This window comes from Tenrec ecaudatus, unplaced genomic scaffold (genome assembly GCF_050624435.1).
Source record: "Tenrec ecaudatus isolate mTenEca1 unplaced genomic scaffold, mTenEca1.hap1 Scaffold_57, whole genome shotgun sequence".
Lineage (NCBI taxonomy): Eukaryota > Metazoa > Chordata > Mammalia > Afrosoricida > Tenrecidae > Tenrec > Tenrec ecaudatus.
Genome location: NW_027459480.1, coordinates 472,130 through 478,129, shown reverse-complemented (window position 1 = coordinate 478,129; position 6,000 = coordinate 472,130).

Genomic DNA, 6,000 nt, shown 5'->3' with positions numbered 1-6,000 from the left:
CTGCCTTTGTTTTGAACAATAAAATAAAATTAAAAATAAACAAGTATTTAATTTAATGTATTAGAAATTCAATATTTTACTTTTAAAACCTAAAACTTCCCATCAATGGAATAAATAAGAAAGCTGATATCTACTAATATGAACTCCAAACTTATAAGCAACATAGTTTCTTAACAAAATATCCATATTTCAGATACACCAAGGCAAGTGCCTTAAATAAAAATGTTCTGATTCTCCTGGAGTGACTAAAGGAGACCAACAATTCTACCCCCTCCCATACTCAAGAAGAGTCAGGGCAGCTACTGCTTCGTTAGTGAACCCTAAATCTTATGCCTTCACTCTACTTTCTGTTCCCTAACATTCTAACATATTTAGAATGATTTACCCTCTGAAATAAGTTGGCTTCAGGAGCCAAAAAAGGGAAATTGTATGAAGACTTAGCAAAGGTATCTTTTAAGAGCAATTCAATTGTATATAAATATGAAAAGGCATTAAATAAAAATTTCAATTTTTGATTTATAGTTTGTTTTCCATTTGTCTACATTGGTGTGGTGCTGTGGGTAAGATGTTGGACTTCTAATTTCAGTGTCGGTGATTCAAATGTACCAGCTGCTTCCAGGGAGAAGGGTGAGACTGTCCATCTCCATAAAGATTTCCAGTCTCAGAAACCCCAGACAGGGTCATTTTGAGTCATAAGGAACTCACTGGCAGTGGACTTGGTTTGGGGTATCTAAATATTCTATACCTAATATAAATGAAGTTCCAAAATATTTTCAATTCTCTGTAAGTCTGAGAAAGAGATTCTTGAAATTGCTTTGGCCCATATTCTGCACAAAGTACCATAGTTATATAAGGTGATTTAATTTTTTAAAAAGTTTATGTACTTGTAGGTTTCCCAATATAATCCCAGCATGTAATCTGAGGGCCTGCAATGTGAAAGACACTGTCACATGCAGCCAGGATTGAGAACCATTTTTTTTTTTAGTGTGGGGTGTCAAAACTTGGTCCATGGACCACGGGAAGCCCCTTGTACATTTTCAGGGGTCCACAAGGTCAAAAGTTAAAAGGCTAAAGCAGAGATGTCAGTTTTTTAAAATGTTAAGACGACATTTTTATTAATGCTTAGTAAAGTTTCTGGAGTCGCAGCATGAATTAAGAAAGTGGGACAAGCTACCCCAGTTGTTGAACTTTTCACTACCACATGATTAAGACCTGCTATGTTCAATTACCTTGTATGCATGTGAAAGTTTGACAACGAATAAGGAAAACCGAAGAAGATGTGATGCATTTATTTCAATTATGGTATTGGCAAAAAATATTGAAAGTACCATGGGCAGTTGGAAGAACAAACAAATCTTTCATGGGAGAAACCCAGCCAGAAGGCTCCTTAGAAGTGTGTATGGTGAAACGATGTCTCATGTACTTTGGGCATATGACCAACCAGTCCCTGGAAAGGACTTCAAGCTTAGTCAAGTAGAAGATCAACAACAAAGAGGAAGACTGTCAAGGAGATGGACCAATGCTGCTGGTTGATGACTGCAAGGATGGACTCAAACCATGGCACTGGGCCAGTGCTGGGCATTGTTTTATTCTGTAGGACATGGGGTTGTAAGCATCAGAACCTACTCCACGGCAACTTACAACCATCGCACACCAACACGTGGTAAGAGAACACCCCCCAAAATTAAATAATGTCCATTATTTAATTAGAAAAAGATGAATGTTATTAAATATTAACTCTTAGAAACATCCCTTTACTCTTCTATGCACCAAGATGAAAGAAACACATCCAGGACTTTTACACTGTTGTATAAAATGACTTGTCTCCAAGAGAGGGATTTGTGTGATTGCTTAGGTCCTGAATGAAACTAATCACTCTAGCATGAACATAATTTTTGTTTGAATTAAAGACTGAAAAATAATTATTTCTACAGGAGCATTTGGCAGAAATTTTCTCAACAAACCAAATTAGCTGTCACTTTAAGGAAAACAATACACTAACAGTTGCCAATGATCAAATGTGAACTTGAAGTGAAAAATTAGAAATTTGCAAAGTGTGTTCCTGCCACAGTGAAACTGCTGCCTATAAAAAGGCTTAATGATTTTTCTAAAGAAATTTATACTTAGGCTAAAAAGTTTTTTATATGGTACAAAGCAGTGTAGCAACATTTGGAAACCCTACATGACTCAGAAAATCAATCATTTACAAGCGGCCATGCATAGTGTTACAAGGTCATGCGTGGGTAAAAGATCTAGTAAAAGAACAGGATGGATCAATAGCACATAATATAATAGATTACAAAAACATTGACAAACTGTAGATTTCACATTATAACTAACCTTCAAGAAACCACCACTTGTTTTCAACCTTCCTCATGCCACAACCTTCAATACAGTGCCTCAGGTTGTAGTGACCACCAACCATCAAACTATTTTCATTGTTACTCATAACTGCAATTTTGCTACTGTTATGAATCATAATGTAAATATATGATATACCGGGTATATTTTCATTGTTACAAATTGAACATAATTAAAGTATAGTGATTAATCACAAAAACAACATATATTTATATTTTGTGACATATTTCTAATTACAAATAAATGAAATTTTGTCTTGAAGCATGGTACAGCATGGGTAACAGTCTTCTTGCTGGGTGCTCGTATGTGGGCGTATCTGCCTGTGGGTGGACTCGCCTGGAGATGGATAGAGGAGCGGTGTCTCAGTTCCTAAGACCATTGGAAATATATGTTTTCCGATGGTCTTTGGCTACCCCTGCGAAAGGGTCATACTCCCAAAAGGGTCACAACCCACAGGCTGAGAACTGCTGGTTAAGGTATGTTTTTTAATGCAGTATCTGTGGAATTTTTTTTAAGTCGCTACATTGTTCACAAAAGCAGACAGATTGGGTACAGGTATCTCCTGAAAGGGCCAGATAGTGCTGAGTCTTCTCATGACCCTCAGGCTGAGAACTACTGATCTAAAAGGACTTCTAAAGTATCCTTTTCTTTTATATGTATATAACTATGTAAAAGATTAAATTTCATTTATATTCTCAATTTAAGCATATATTGCAACGATAGACAGCAGATACAAAGATGAGAATACACCTGTTTTCTCTTGAGTCACACATTTTAGAGATTTTCAAAAGGGTAAAAAAATGGCATTCTTCTCATTTAATGTCATCTTTAATTGGAGAACTATTATTTTTCAATAAAATACAAATAATTTATATTAATATAAATGAATCGTTTTTTACATTAATTAACATATTTTATAAATACATTTTAATCTCATAGTTTACATGGATAACTATAACTCACAAAGACAAAAGTACTTTGAGGCCCTCAATAACTTTTGATAATATAAAAATTTGAGAAGTGCTGATCTACATGTTTCTTTTTTAAATAATTTTATTGGATATAATTCACATGCCATACCATTAATAGAGCATATTGAGAAGGATTGTTCAATCAGCACCATGGTCAATTTCAGAACATTTTCTTTTTTCTCATGCCCATTGTTGTTAGCATCCTACCCCAGCAGCCAACATCTCCTGCCATGCCCGCGGATGATTATTAATGCAGTCACTGTCAATAGAGTTACCCACTCTGGATTTCATAAAGAGAAAATCATACAAAACGCAAACAGAAACAATGACAAAATGAGACAGAGGAAAAAATCTTAATAGAAAAGAAAGTATTAAAAATGGAAACAGCTTTCAAATGGATCATATAGGGATCAAATGATAAGGTATTAACTACATCTGTCATAATTGATCTTATACTACTCTCTGTGGGGAAGCAATGTTCCATTGGTGCAGTGCCATCAGAGGGAATTCAAGGAAGCCTCACTCGGCGTGGGGACCCTGTAAATGGATTTTGGGCGTCCATTCTCCTCCATAGCTTTTTAAGCCCAGGTGTTCACAATTTAAGATCTGATATGGTCCCCTCCTTTAGATTTGGATTTGATTATTTGCAATCCTTGGATCGCACAGATTAATGCGCTTCTTTCATGTGGACTTAGTTGACCCATCACTTAGATGCTTGCTTGCTTGGAGACGAGAATTTAAAACCCAAGATAGTATTCATTCGTATGCCAGGCACCATCGGGTTTCTTCCCCATACTCTGCAGTAGCGCCCTTATCCGCAGGGCTCTCCTCAAGAAGGCTAGTATTACATCATGAGACCTAGGTGTTCTTAGACTGTGACTATGCTTAAGTGTGCGTCCAAAATCCATTAATAATACAGGTCTCTGGTCACTTTGGGGCCATCATTATTTTTGATAGAGAATATGATAAATCATCTCCATTGACAGGAGGCAATCCTATTGATAGTCTCATTAGTTTAGCCAGAGGTATAGACTTTGAAAACTGTTGAGAAAAGGATATTGTTCACGTACAGGTCAGCTTTTCAGACAGCAATACATGAATTGTTGATCTGTCAAGTTCAGTGCGTAAGTGACTGGCCACTATTCACAGGAGCAGCGAGGATTGCGGATAGGGCAACACTTTCAATAACACTCACTCACCAAAGGCAAAACCATGACTGCCAGGCTAACACATGTCATAAATAAGCAGAGTGTATTCACATAGTAAATATCTGGTAGTCCCAGGCCACCCATTATTCACTGGGCACCCTCAAAGCAAGAAATTGGAAGCAAAGGCCAACAAGCACAAAGTCTACAATCTTGGAACAGCGGTCATCTGCTCCCCATTGCTCCTGCTTCCTTTTCTGAACTTCCCAAACAAGTAGAATTTAGTGTGTCAAATACAAACGTGTGTAACACTGAAAAAGTCAGTTTCCTCTTCACTCACCTCAATTCACTGGTTCTTAACTCCAATATTCTGTGTCCAACATAAAAAAAGAATTAATAATATTATGGGTTAAATTATGTTACCCTGAAATATATGTTGTAAATTTAACCTCTAAACCTGTAGATGTAAATCCTGTTTGGAGACAAGGAATCATTTGTTATGCTAATTATACTATACTCCCAGAATCAGCCATCAAGTTGATTCCGACTCAGTGAAAGCCTATAGGACAGAGTAGAACTTCCCCTTTGGGTTTAAGAGACTGCACATTTTCGCAGATGCAGACGCATTCATTTTTCTCCCGTGGAACTGTTGATGGGTTCAAACCGCTGACCCACTAAGCCACCAGAGCTCCTGAAGATGAAAATAGAAAGGAGGAAATGATCCAAAAAGAAAGCAGGAAAATATGTTTCTCTGGAGACAGAGGGGAATCAAAATCCATATCCAACTGATATTGTGCAGATAAACATGGCCTAAGGGGGAGAAAAAGTAACTCAGCATTACTGAAACTCAAATTATAGACATGCCACTTCTCTCTGCAGAGCAATATGCTACAGAGAAATGCCAATGTCCACATGAAGTCACACTTCTTGCAGCTTCTCACACGTACTTGCTTGGCAAAAAGTTTTAAAAGTTGAAAATATGCATTTTTGCAGAAGGTGTAAGAAACCTTTTTTCCACTGTTATCTAAATGTAAAATAGTTTTGTTTGGGGAGACAATATCTTTGAAACATTAGCATGTAAAATCATTGACCAAGTCACCCCACTTTAGGAATCTATATTTGAGAAATAATCAAACACACGCAGTGATATTTTCACCAGGACGCTCTTTGTCACACTGCATGTGATTAAGAGAAAGACTTTGAAAACATCTTGCGGAAAAACCATTAGGGTGTGGTTAAATACATCATGGCATTTTAGACTTTATTGTTGTGAAAAATATTTGTTTAAACTTAACCTAATATATTATATGCTTCTCCTAAAATTAAATATATATGTGCATATCAATTTTAATCAACTTATCTGTACCTGTGTAAATTTAAATAATGACCAAAAATTTTAACAATAATTTCCTTACTAGAAGAATGCAATGTAAAAAAATGTAATTTGTAAAGTCATATGCTTCATTTACTTAATCATTTTTTTGAAATGTTGAAAGAGTAGTAAATTAAATTGTTTTAAGGTT